The 14658-nt window shown below is 37.0% G+C and overlaps 1 long non-coding RNA gene across 32 annotated transcripts in view; it reads left to right on the forward strand.

Annotated features, from left to right (window-relative positions):
- Nucleotides 1–14658, forward strand: part of LOC147366670 (uncharacterized) — a 927553-nt gene that overhangs the window by 563048 nt on the left and 349847 nt on the right. For 18 of the 32 annotated variants that reach the window (XR_015168902.1, XR_015168894.1, XR_015168892.1 and 15 more), the window contains one exon: nt 4144–4229. The exons of 6 other annotated variants lie outside the window; for them this stretch is intronic. This is a non-coding gene — a long non-coding RNA (uncharacterized LOC147366670). Of the gene's footprint in view, nt 1–4105; nt 4230–4821; nt 5355–7324; nt 7682–14658 lie in introns of those variants that run through there. 8 more of the 32 variants (XR_015168896.1, XR_015168901.1, XR_015168900.1 and 5 more) reach the window with 6 other exon arrangements.

The raw sequence follows: 14658 nt of genomic DNA on the forward strand, positions 1-14658 counted from the left end.
CTGCTGATGTCCAGTCTACTCTGTAATTTCATTTTTCTTATTGCTACTGCAGGGGAAAAAAAATAAAAGCAGCAAAAACCTGCTTCACAAAGATAGGATGTTGGAAATGGAAGCGAACATTTCAGTGATTTTTGTGCCAATCAGGATATTCCACCTTGACTTTAATCCAGAATATATAGAGATTTGAAGTTGCCACAAGCATTGCACAATAAATTAATAAATTGCTCCATTGTCTGATGCTCACCTCCTGCTGTGCAGCCTAGTTCGTAACATATGATACCTGTCCATGGCCCAGGGATTGGGAACCATTGATTTAATACATCTCTTAGATCAGAAGTTCAAGTGTGACACCCATGCTACCAGAGAAGCCTATGCTAAAGATAGGTATAAGTAATTTATTTGATTATAGATGATAAACTAAGCAATGAGGTAGTGAATGAATAGAGAGTTATAGGAATAAGTATAAAGAGGGGCATCTAGAAAACACTAAAATGTAAGGGCCAGGTTATGGAAAAGATTGATTTCATGAAGGATTCGAGAAAGGAAAATAGAAGTGAGTCCACTAGGCATGTGAGAGGAAATGTAATTTCAAGAAGAAATAGTCAGGATCCTAGAGAAAACCAATAATAAACACAAACTTGATAATTTGAAGATACTTTAATAAAGCTGTGATTTCAAAAGATATGGGCAATGTTCAGGAAAACAGAAGAGGCAATGTCATATCCCAGGTTTATAACCAGGGTGGATGTGGCTATTATTAACATCCAGGTCCTGTTGCTTAAAGGAAAAAGTGGAGGGAGTGATCAGCTTCACTGGAGAAAGGGCACCTGGAAATGTATGACTTAGTGTCATACTCTCTGTTTCAAATCTTCATTGCTAACTTAAAGAAAATACTTTAGGGAGACACCCAATTACAATCAGTTGAAAAGTTAGTAAGATACTTCTCGGTCTTAATTAACCATTTCTAGAAAAAGTGCATTCAATGAATAAAAGAAGCAATGGTTATAAAAATACCAAGGGAAAGTAGCAGTAGCATCAAAAGGCAGACTAAGCACACTTTTCTTCTCCATTATTAAAAGAAAGATATAAGCAAGTAAGAATACTTTAAATATAGAATGGATAAAAGTACTAAGGATTTCATTATGTTTCACTGAGGTCAAAGTATGGTAACAAGAGGCAGTTGAGAGATAAAAACAAAAGGACCTGGACAAAAAGTATTGAGATTAATATCCAGACTCTGAATTTTATAGACTAAGTAAATGGTTTGTAGCATTCAGTCCCCCTTGACCCTCTGTCATGGTCATCTATTCATATTGGGCATGCATTACGGGCAACAGGGGTAAAATTACTGACAGTATTTATGTACAAATAAATGTTATACCCACAGAGGGGTTCCGTGGTAGCTCAGTTGGTAAAGAATCCACCTGCAATGCAGGAGACCAGGGCTCAGTCCCTGGGTCAGGAAGATCTCCTAGAGAAGGAAGGGCAACCCACTCCAGAATTCTTGCCTGGGAAAACCCATGGAGAGAGGAGCCTGGCAGGCTACAGTCCATGGCATCAAAGAGTCTGACATGACTTAGCGACTAAATCACCACATACACACAGAGAGATATTGGCTTTGCTACCTTTATGACAGAAGTAATCATAGCTTTGTCAACATATAGCAGCCTTTCAACAATTTGGGTAAAAATGGCTTACCAATTCAGTCAAATAATCAGTTAATTTAATCAAAATGTTTTAAATACTGTCATTTACAAATGAAAATAATCACTACAATGGGAGATATTCATATTTAGAAATTTTAATATAATGTCTTGCTTTTTCACACCTAGAAATCTAAGTCAAATATTGTCTTCCAGTTTTAAACATTGTTTATGATGACCTGCTTATTTTATTATGACAGTTAACGGAGAAACAAAATTATAATTTTCATTAGTATCCAAATCAGAATTATTTTTCAGTTTTGTCAAGAGAAATAATTGCAGAATGGAGACCCATGTATTTTAAAACTAGATAAAAGCAGTAAGGTGATGACTAGAAAAGTAGTCAAGTCTCTCTCTTGTTCTCTTGAAACTCACTCTTGTTCTTCCTTTTCACCACCATCTGTTCACACACAGGCACACACAAAGTTCCTCAGCAACTGTTATGGCTAATGCAAAGCATACCAAAAGAATCTCATTGACTGATGACATGTTGCTGTGTGTCTGAAGCTGTATGCTGCTCTACGTGAAAATATGCTTCTCTGTATTTATCTCACTTTGTATGTGCTAATACATTTCTTTCTAATACTTACTAGTCTTAGATCATAATCTCTTTAGAAATTTCACAGAAATATTGATTCCCCCTCTCTTGAGATGCATTTTAAAGTGATAGGTGGTTCAGAGGGTAAAGAATCCGCGTGCAATAGGGGAGACCTAGGTTTGATCCCGGGGTCAGGAAATCCCCTGAAGTATTCTTGCCTAGAGAATCCCATGGACGGAGAAGCCCGGCAGGCTACAGTCCATCGGGCTGCCGAGAGTTGGGCACAGCTGAGTGACTACCAGTTTCACTTTCACATCCTTTCATGGACATGCTTTTTTCTGAAATGTAAAAGAAAAACTTTGGACTAAGTCTTATAAACTTACTGTGTTTTAGAGATCTTAAGACAAAAACAGATCTTGTAAGAAATGTTGAAAAAAACCCGGAAGTATCTTAAACTTGAATTTCAACTCTTACACTTAGAGTTTTAAGCATGTGCATGTAGAATCCTTGAAATTATATATAAATAATTGTACAATTGGACATATATATATATACACACACACATTTTTTTATGTGTGTATGTGTGTGTGTGTGTATGTATATACTGTTGTTTAGTCAATAAGTGGTATTGGACTCTTGCAACACCATGGACTGTAGCACTCCAGGCTCCTCTGTCCATGGGATTTCCAAGGCAGGAATATATATGTATGTGTATATCTATCTGAAGATAATGTTCACTTTTTTCTTTTATACTTTTTTATAGATAAATTGAAATATGCCCTCTAAAGAATGAACAACCATGAATCATTAGATCTCCAATAAGAATAAATATCTCTCAAAGATAAGTTAGTAATATTGTATGTAAAATGTTAGTAAAATGTATGTAAAACATTTCACAGTTTATTTCACACTCTAAAGAGATAACTCAATATTGTGATTTCATTGTCATGTATAAATTGAGATGATTTATTTATCGACAGAAATAAGCTGCCAAAAGCTTGGTATATAGTAGTTTTCACATATTTTGTTTTCTGAAAGGTATATGACCTTTTGGTCTCTATTACATAGGGGTAAATTTCATTAAGAGTATCTAGAACTTTTTTACTCACATTCATTTTATGGAAGATGCAAGCATATCCAGAGTGTTCCTTTCCTAAGTATGTTTACTGACAATAGGAACAGAGGGTGGAAACTTATGTATCAGAAAGAGATAGTGGTCACACATATGAGAGATTTTAGAGAGAACCTGTTCCTTTTGAAGATAATGACTCCTTGGAAGGGAAAAGGAAATGGAGAAGGTATTATTATTTAGCTGCTCAGTCATATCTGACTCTTTTGTGACCCCATGGAATATTTTTGTTTGTTATTCAGTTACTAAGTTGTGTCCAACTCTTTGTAACCCCATGGACTGCAGTGTACCAGGCTTCCCTGTCCTTCACCATCTTCTTGAGTTTGCTCAAGCTCATGTCCATCTAGTCAGTGATGCCATCCAACCATCTTATCCTCTGTCATCCCCTTCTCCTCCTGCCTTCAATCTTTCCCAGCATCATGGTCTTTTCCAAAGAGCTGGCTCTTCACTTCAGGTGGCCAAAGTATTGGAGCTTCAACTGAAGCATCAGTCCTTTCAATGAATATTCAGGGTTAATTTCCTTTAAGATTGACCTGTTTGATCTTGCTGTCCAAGGGACTCTCAAGAGTCTTTCCAGAACCAAAGTTTGAAAGCATGAATTCTTTGGTGCTCAGCCTTTTGGGTCCAACTGTCACATCTGTATATGACTACTTTAAAATCCATAGCTTTGCCTGTAAGGATTTTTGTCAGCAAAGTGATGTCTTTTTTTTTTTTTTTTTTTAATCCTCTGTCTAGGTTTGTCAAAGTTTTTTGTTTTATTTATTTTTCCCAAGGAACAGAATCTTCTAATTTCATGGATGCAGTCACCATCTGCAGTGATTTTGAAGCCCGCTAGAATCCTGTCCATGTGATTCTCCAGGTAAGAATACTGGAGTGGGTTGTCATTTCCTCCTCCAGAGGATCTTCCTGATCCAGGGATCAAACCTGAGTCTCCTGCATTAGTAGGCGGATTCTTTACCACTGACACACCAGGGAAGCCCCACTCTCCAGTTCATATTTCTATGGAAGTGTTCATCTATCCAACCATTCTTTATCCAATTTCTGAAGCACAGACTGGTATATATAATAAGAAAAAATTATGCAAGTGTCTGATCTCTCTCTCATGCAGTCTGTGTAGAGAGTAGTCATTCAGCCAAAAATAAGTAAATGTTATATCCAATAATCTCATATGATAGTGTGAAATTAAGAACATGGAATGAACAACTAAATATTGTAAGTAAGGCTAGGCTTTTCAGAGGAAAGGACGCCTAAGCTGAGAATCAAAGAATTACCAGAAGCAAAGTTAATGGTCCTGTGTAAGGAGAATGTTCCAGGCAAAATCAACAGTGTGTACCAGAGTCACAGGAAAAAAAAAAAAAAAAAAAGCCTGCTACCTTAGGACGTCATCATTTCCTTTTATTTTCCTTTGTTTTTAACCATTGTTTTTGTTTTTCCCTTTTTTTTTTCCAAAGGAAATTTCAAACATTGTTAATGCATGTGCAGCTCTTTCTTTCTCTATATTCTGTGTCAATTTTACTGTTGAAAATGAATTAGTATATGTAATAAGGTTTGGGCTTTAATGTGTTTTGGACCCAGAAAATCAATTGGTGCATGTTGTAAAGCCTGATATCATATGTTGCGTCTCTGTTTGCAAGGTGGACTGACGGAAGCAGAAATAATTATCCATTAAAAATTATGAGCATACAGGGATTCATGGATTAGACATGTTAATAGGCCCACAATAATTGAAACATGTAAAATATGTGCTTTTTAAATTTATGACAGCTGTATTGTACACCTAAAACTAAAACAGTATTATAAATCAATTATAGTTCAATAAAAAATAACAAAATTTCAAAATTACGACAGCACTATCACAAATACCAGTTAGTTATACTGTGATTTAAAAGCGACTATGTAATATGTCAAATTAGAATATATATATAAACTTGGATGAATTGATGCAGGCAATTTTTAAATGACAATAAATCTGAATTTGGAAGTGGAGTCTATAAAAATGAATCATTGTTTCTGTCCTTATTACAAAATTTTGCATTTCCTGAGAAAACAACTCAAAAAAAGTCAAAGCAGATCATATTTAGCTTTGATATGCTAGCTGATTTATAATAGGGTTGAAAAAAAGAAACGTGTTTATTGGTAGAAATTTCTCTTCCTTGTTACAGTTATATTCTTAAAACGTGAATGAGCAAGATAAAACAGAACCATTAAGTTATGAACTTCTTCAGTTCACTTCACTTCAGTCGCTCAGTTGTGTTTGACTATTTGAGACCCCATGAGCTGCAGCACGCCAGGCCCCCCTGTCCATCACCAACTTCCGAAGTTCACCCAAAGTCATGTCCATTGAATTGGTGATGCCATCCGACCATCTCATCCTCTGTCATCCCCATTCTCCTCCTGCCCTCAATCTTTCCCAGCATCAGGGTCTTTTCAAATGAGCCAGATCTTCGCATCAGGTGGCCAGAGTATTGGAGTTTCAGCTTCAACATCAGTCCTTCCAATGAATACCTAGGACTGATCTTCTTTAGGATGGACTGGTTGGATCTCCTTGCAGTCCAAGGGATTCTCAAGAGTCTTCTCCAACACCATAGTTCAAAAGCATCAATTCTTCGGTGCTCAGCTTTCTTTATAGTCCAACTCTCACATCTGTACATGACTACTAGAAAAACCATAGCCTTGACTAGACGGAACTTTGTTGACAAAGTTATGTCTCTGCTTTTCAATATGCTGTCTAGGTTGGTCATAACTTTTCTTCCAAGGAGTAAGCGTCTTTTAATTTCCTGGCTGCAGTCACCATCTGAAATGACCTTGGACCCCCCAAAAAATAAAGTCAGCCACTGTTTCCACCGTTTCCCCATCTATTCCCCATGAAGTGATGGGGCCAGATGCCATGATCTTAGTTTTCTGAATGTTAATCTTTAAGCCAACTTTTTCACTCTTCTCTTTCACTTTATCAAGAGGCTTTTTAGTTCTTCTTCACTTTCTGCCATAAGGGTGGTGTCATCTACATATCTGAGGTTATTGATATTTCTCCTGGCAATCTTGATTCTAGCTTATGTTTCTTCCAGCCCAACGTTTCTCATGATGTACTCTGCATATAAGTTAAATAAGCAGGATGAACTTCTTAGATTAATTAAAAATATTCAAAAATTAGAAAAATGTAACTAAACTATGTTGAAATCTATTAAGACCAATCTCTTTGGAAGATGAGGATAAAGCAGCAAATGTGGGCTATTCTCTTGATCCCATGTGTAGTTGTATCTTACTCTTAACCTTTGGAAAGATACAATAATGCATATATCATAACAGCATTTTAAAGGTTGCAGTAAAAATCTTCAAATCTTAAAGGGGTTGGATGTATCAAACTACTTTCTAGTGTTGGAAGCTTTAAATTTAACAGTAATTAAGCTTACAAAAACTTAAATCATGTAAACTAAATATAACTGAGACTATAAACATTGGTGATATTGAAAATTATTTGTATTTTAAACAGTGTTCTGCCTTCTCATTTTACCATATCATGAAGGTGTAAGTAAAGATTGTCTATTTAGGGTCTTATGAGGTTCAAAGAGACAGTATTCAGCATTTGGAAGAAGAATCAGCTCACTATAGATATATGTATTTTTTAATTCATGATCCAAATTGAAAAGTAAAGAAAGGAATCATAAGACAGTAAAGGACTTCCCTGGTAGTTCAGTGGTTAAGATTCTGAACTTCTGCTGCAAGAGGCACAGGTTTGATTCCTGGAGAGTGGGCTAACTTCTCATATGCCATGGATGTGGCAAAAAAAATAAAGAAAAGAAAAAAAAAAACAATAAGCAAATATCCATATCATTGATTTTTCTGAAAAACTACATATGTAATATGAGAACATTAAAGAAATGGGAATTTAAGTGAATGTCATAAATTATTTACATTCATTAAAATGCTTTTTCTGTTTATTTTTACTTTGCAAAGAGAAGTAATACGTATCTGTAAGGAGGAGAAGGGGACGACAGAGGATGAGATGGCTGGATGGCATCACTGACTTGATGGGCATAAGTCTCAGTGAACTCCGGGAGTTGGTGATGGACAGGGAGGCCTGGCGTGCTGCGATTCATGGGGTCGCAAAGAGTCGGACATGACTGAGCGACTGATCTGATCTGATCTGATGCAGACTTCTACTGTCATCTCTTTAGTACATTTACTTGTTATTTGGATTTGCAAGAGTAGTCAGAGGTACTTTGTTAACTTTTTAATGTTTCTTCCAGTTTTATTGAGATATAATTGACTACACCACTGCATAACTTTGAGGTGTATTGCATAATTATTTGAATGACTTGCATCATGAAATGATTACTGCAGTAAGTTTAGTTAAACATCCAACAGTTCAGTTGTTCAGTCGTGTTTGACTCTTTGAGACCCCATGAATTGCAGCACGCCAGGCTTCCCTGTCTATCACCAATTCCGGGAGTTCACTCAAACTCATGTCCATTGAGTTGGTGATGCCATCCAGCCATCTCATCCTCTGTCATCCCCTTCTCCTCCTGCCCCCAATCCCTCCCAGCATCAGAGTCTTTTCCAGTGAGTCAGTTCTTCGCATGAGGTGGCCAAAGTACTGGAGTTTCAACTTCAGCATCATTCCTTCCAAAGAACACCCAGGACTGATCTCCTTTAGAATGGACATAAACTTCCATAATCCTATATAAATTCAAAATAAAAGGAAAATAATCTCCTTGTGATGAGAACTCAAAATTTACTCCCTTAACCACTTACATATAAACCGCACTACATTGCTAACCACAATCACCATGCTGCACACTACATCCACATACTTATTTATCTTATCACTGGAACAGCCCCTTCATCTATTTCTCCCTCCCTACCCCTCTCCACTCTGGTAACCTCAAATGTGATCTCTTTCTTCCTGTAAGTTTGTTTGCTCATTTGATTTAAAGTATAATTAACCTGTAACACTGTGTTAGTTCCCGGTTCACAACATAGTCCTTTGACTTTTCTATACATGCTGGGAGGGATTGGGGGCAGGAGGAGAAGGGGACGACAGAGGATGAGATGGCTGGATGGCATCACTGACTCAATGGACGTGAGTTTGGGTGAACTCTAGGAGTTGGTGATGGACAGGGAGGCCTGGCATGCTGCGATTCATGGGGTCGTAAAGAGTCAGACATGACTGAGTGACTGAACTGAACTGAATACATTGCAAAATGATCACTATGATAAGTTTACTTACCATAGAAATATATTATTTCATCATTATTGATTATATTCCTGTTAACTTTTTGTCTTAAACTTTACTTGCAAACTCTTATCTGCTATTCAACATTATCTCCTCTTCACCAACGGAAAAGACAAAAACAAATATATTCATAATATTTACCAGCTAAATAACACCCAAGTATATGTAATACTATGTAAATTATATAAATATATATATTTTACATCTATACACAATAGTAACAGTGTTAAGACATGGACATTGGAGTCAGACTGCTAATACTAGATTTTTGACTTCCTTACTTACTATATTCTTGAGGAGTAGGGCAAATTAGATAACCTTCTTACTTTAATTTCCTCACATATTAAATGATAAAATTGTTAGCACCAACTTCTCAATATTGTCATCAGACTTTAGTGTTAATACATATGAAGTAATAGAGAGCTCAGTAAATGATAGCTATTATAATTAATAAATAGGTAACTAGAAGTAGACATTTCACTCCTGAATTTCAATTCAATCAATCCCCAAAATGGCTATGTAGAAATTCTTGTTTCTTATCCTAAAGTATTTTAATACTGTGGGGAGAAAGCAAGGAGATGTTTCAAATATGATATCATGTTGTCACTGTATATTCTTAAATATTAATCCATCCAGTGAATTCATAGTAGTGATTATATGAAAATAGGTAATCATAATTTTTCAGATCTTATTTGAAGCGTAACATTGTCTCTGAAAACTAACCTCCTGTTTCATATAGTCACTAAATGTTTACATTGAAAGTATTTGTTCCAGTTGTGAGCTCCACATCTCTGAACTTCATCAGTGTTGAATGCAGGAAATGGACAACAGTAAGATCCTTGAGGCCAAGTATAGTGTCTGCATAGTGACCTTTGTACTGATTCCCTGACCTACAAAAGTTGGTTAGTTAAGGTTTGCTAAGTAAATTAATGAACACATAATATTGGGGGCAGGAGGAGAAGGGAACGACAGAGGATGAGATGGCTGGATGGCATCACTGACTCGATGGACGTGAGTCTGGGTGAACTCCGGGAGTTGGTGTTGGACAGGGAGGCCTGGCGTGCTGCAATTCATGGGGTCTCAAAGAGTCGGACATGACTGAGCGACTGAACTGAACTGAACTAATTAATTAAGCCACTGAATGCATGTAGAATTGCCTGGATTTTTATATACGTTAGAAATGAAAGCGTGCTGGACAAACTTACAACAATTAGTTGGAAGTCCGTTAAAAACTTCATTCGAAGACAAGTGAATTCTGTTTAACTATCTAAATCCAGATTTTTTTTTAATATTTCCTTCTCAAGAATCAGATGGTATAATTAGAACACAGATTTTAACCCATTTGGCATTGATTCTTATAGTAACTGTTTCCAGAATCCTATCACGTTCAGTAAGGGCAGTGCCACACAGGAAATTTTCTGATTAACACTAGTTCTTGGATATTATTATTCTAGTATTCAGTTCAGTTCAGTTCAGTTGCTCAGTCATGTCCAACTCTTTCATACCCCATGGACTGCAGCATGCCAGGCTTCCCTGTCCATCTCCAACTCCCAGAGTTCACTCAAACTCATGTCCATAGAGTCAGTGATGCCATCCGACCAGTCTCATACTCTGTCATCCCCTTCTACTCCCACCTTCAATCTTTCCCAGCATCAGGGTATTTTCCAATGAGTCAGCTTTTCACATCAGTTTGCCAAATTATTGGAGTTTCAGCTTCAGCATCTTTCCTTCCAGTGGATATTCAGGACTGATTTTCTTTAGGATAGACTTGTTGCATCTCCTTGCAGTCCAAGGGACTCTCAAGAGTCTTCAACACCAGAGTTCAAAAGCATCAGTTCTTCGGTGCTCAGCTTTCTTTATAGTCCAGCTCTCACATTCATACATGACTACTGGAAAAACCATAGCCTTGACTAGACAGACCTTTGTTGGTAAAGTAATATATATGCTTTTTAGTATACTGTCTAGGTTGGTCATTACTTTTCTTCCAAGGAGTAAACATCTTTTAATTTCATGGCTGCAGTCACCATCTGCAGTGATTTTGGAGCCCCCCAAAATAAAGTCTGTCACCGTTTCCATTGTTTCCCCATCTATTTGCCATGAAGTGATGGGACCAGATGCCATGATCTTAGTTCTGAATGTTAAGTTTTAAGTCAACTTTTTCACTCTCCTCTTTCACTTTCATATATTACAGTTACTAGTCTGCAGAGTGCTATATATGTCTATGTGTGTGTGATAAGTATGGTGAGGTACAAAGAAATCAGACCTGTGATTATACCAATTTTTAAGCTAATAGATTAAAAAACATTATGTTGCTGCCTTAAAGGGGGTTTCTTTCTTAAGAATAATGATTTTGAATATTCAGTGTTAATTTTAAAGCTTGTTTGGAGTATGGCATTTTACTGAATTTACTATTACCTGAGAGTGCATTTATTGAATCTGTTTACTTTCCAAGCACATCAAGATCTTTCTGTTGTTGACATATGTTGGTTTCCTAGGAATCAATGAATATACTAAGTGTTTGAAACCCAAGGGAGGCAAATTAAACTAGAAGTTCCTTATGAAAATTAATTTGGGAACATATTTATTTGATATTTGTATTAATATAAATTAATATACTTAATTGCATATAAGGAATATTTATTTGGTCATATTGAAGTTCAGATAAAGGTGTTTTGTTTCTAAAACTAGCTAACATTGTGAATAGATATTTATTTAAAAGAGTCCTCCTGTTTTGTCTTAACCACCTGTTTTGTATTGTCACTAATTGTTTCGATATAATATATAATTGTTGTGATATAATCCACCTGCAATGCAGGAGACCCCAGTTTGATTCCTGGGTTGAGAAGATCCCCTGGAAAAGGGATAAGCTACCCACTCCAGTATTCTTGGGCTTCCCTGGTGACTCAGCTAGTAAAAAAATATGCCTGCAATGTGGGAGACTTGGGTTTAATCCCCTGGAGAAAGGAACTATTACCCACTCCAGATTTGATATAAGTCCCTAGTATTTCTATATATGTTTCTGTATAAATATAGCCACAACTTTCTAATCCCTATTCTTAAGGTATCCAAAGGAGTTTTAAAGGAGAAGGGAATATATATAAAACTGAAATCAATAACCATGGCCACTCTTCGGGATCACATTCTTACAGAGTACAGTGTCTTCTTGTTCATCAATCAAAGTTACTCTCCTCTTCTTCCCAATTTTACAAGGGCACCATCAATCAAAAAAGAATACTTTGTTGAGCGGGCAGCTATCACAAATGACTACTCACTTGAAAAAACCATTTACGCCATTAGAGACACAGAAGTTCCCATTGAATTTTTCTCTAACACCAGGGTTGTAAAACCAAAACTGATATACCTACATGGAGTTAAAATGGTTTATGCCATGAGATTTTGAGCCTTATTGACTGTTATTATCATGGCTTTAGGGTCATACTTTGAGGCCCACTGAGGTCAACGCCAAAGATGATAAGCAAAACCAGTTTTTGGATAATTTGGATTAATTTCTCTATTTTTCTGGCATTCCTACTTCCTGATAAATTATGCAACTTCTATTACATTTTAGCTAAGGCATATCTGGTACTCTCTTACTTTGAAAACTAACATTATTTCTAAATAAAAATATACCCTTTGACGTTGCCCGATGAACAGTGAAGGAACAGCCAGGGACTTCCATGATGCTGGCTGCTTTTCTGTACAAATGTTAAGGTTTTGACTTCACGGTGACTTACTACATCCATGGGTTTCACTTCCTTCGATTCCACTGGGTCTTTGATAGTTTAGATATTTTCCTGAGGAAAATGTCTATATCAAGCTTTGTCAAAGCTAATTTTGCCCTGTATTCCTGTGTTGCTAAACATTCAGGTCATGATTTTTCATCCGGTGAAGCTTCACAGTAATAGATGATGCTTTGTTTTATTTCTTTGGGGATGGAGATCTCTTTGAATTTTGCGATATTGTTTCTGTAGGATTTTTAACATCTACCACTTACTTTCTTCTTTCATTTTATCACTGGTCCTCCAAGAGATGTATCCTTTACCAAAAAATTTTCCTGTCTTCATGAAACAGCATCTTCCCAGATTACCTCATCTGGTCCCACTCATTTTTAGGTCCTTTGGTTTGTTTCGTAGACATTGCTCTGATCTGTCATATCTCAGGGTAGCTCTTGGTAGTTAACTCTCAGCGTAAGACTCTTTCTGAGAGTGGGTATATGTGTGTTTTGCTACTTCTTGGATTGCACTGCCCATCCTCATCTCTGTAGACTCTCTCAGACTGCTTGTTTGTTATGAGCTGTAACCTAGTTTTGCTGATTTTGGGTGTTCCCTTGGCTTATGTGTACATAGTTATTCTCAACTTACATGTTTAAGTTGAAGTTTAGTGTTTTCTCTCCCCTAATTATGTCATATACATGATTGTTTCCATTCCATGTTATATGGTTTTTGGAATGAAGTCAGGATTTGACAGGGCTTCCCAGGTGGCTCAGTGAAGTTTCAGCTTCAGCATCAGTCCTTCCAGTGAATATTCAGGACTGATCTCCTTTGGGATGGACTGGTTGCATCTCCTTGCAGTCCAAGGGACTCTCAAGAGTCTTCTACAACACCACAGTTCAAAAGCATCAGTTCTTCAGTGCTCAGCTTTCTTTATGGTCCAACTCTCACATCCATATGTCACTACTGGAAAAACCCATAGCTTTGACTAGCTGGACCTTTGTTGGTAAAGTAATGTCTCTGCTTTTTAATATACTTCTAGGTTGGTCATAGCTTTTCTTCCAAGGAGCAAGTAAGTGCCTTTTAATTTCATGGCTGCCGTCACCATCTGCAGTGATTTTGGAGCCCCCCAAAATAAAATTTGTCACTGTTTTCATTGTTTCCCCATCTATTTGCCATGAAGTGATGGGACTAGATGCCGCGATCTTAGTTTTCTGAATGTTGAGTTTTAAGCCAACTTTTTCACTCTCCTCTTTCACTTTCATCTGGAGGCTCATACAATTCAATATAAAAGTAAATAACCCAATCAAAAAATGGGCCAAAGAACTAAATAGACATTTCTCCAAAGAAGACATACAGATGGCTAACAAACACATGAAAAGATGCTCAACATCACTCATTATCAGAGAAATGCAAATCAAGACCACTATGAGGTACCACTTCACACCAGTCAGAATGGCTGCGATCCAAAAGTCTACAAGCAATAAATGCTGAAGAGGGTGTGCAGAAAAGGGAACCCTCTTATACTGTTGGTGGGAATGCGAACTAGTACAGCCACTATGGAGAACAGTGTGGAGATTCCTTAAAAAACTGGAAATAGAACTGCCTTATGACCCAGCAATCCCACTGCTGTGCATAAACATGGAGGAAACCAGAACTGAAAGAGACATGTGTACCCCAATGTTCATTGCAGCACTGTTTATAATAGCCAGGACATGGAAGCAACCTAGATGTCCATCAGCAGATGAATGGATAAGAAATCTGTGGTACATATACACAATGAAGTATTACTCAGCCTTTAAAAAGAATACATTTGAATCAGTTCTAATGAGGTGGATGAAACTGGAGCCTATTATACAGAGTGAAGTAAGCCAGAAAGAAAAACACCAATACAGTATACTAACGCATATATATGGAATTTAGAAAGATGGTAACAATAACCCTGTGTACAAGACAGCAAAAGAGACACTGATGTATAGAACAGTCTTTTGGACTCTGTGGGAGAGGGAGAGGGTGGGATGATTTGGGAGAATGGCGTTGAAATATGTATAATATCATATATGAAATGAGTCACCAGTCCAGGTTTGATGTATGATACTGGATGCTTGGGGCTGGTGCACTGGGATGACCCAGAGGGATGATATGGGGAGGGAGGAGGGAGGAGGGCTCAGGATGGGGAACACATGTATACCTGTGGCAGATTCATTGTGATATATAGCAAAACCAATACAATATTATAAAGTTAAAAAATAAAATAAAATTTAAAAAATAAATAAAAGTAAACACAAGCAACCTAATCAAAAGTGAGCATGAGACGTAAATAGACATACCAGATGTCCAACTGG

Source organism: Bos grunniens, chromosome 8, assembly GCF_055505025.1.
Source record: "Bos grunniens cultivar Pamir isolate PY7600 chromosome 8, Bosgru_T2T1.0, whole genome shotgun sequence".
Classification (NCBI taxonomy): Eukaryota; Metazoa; Chordata; class Mammalia; order Artiodactyla; family Bovidae; genus Bos; species Bos grunniens.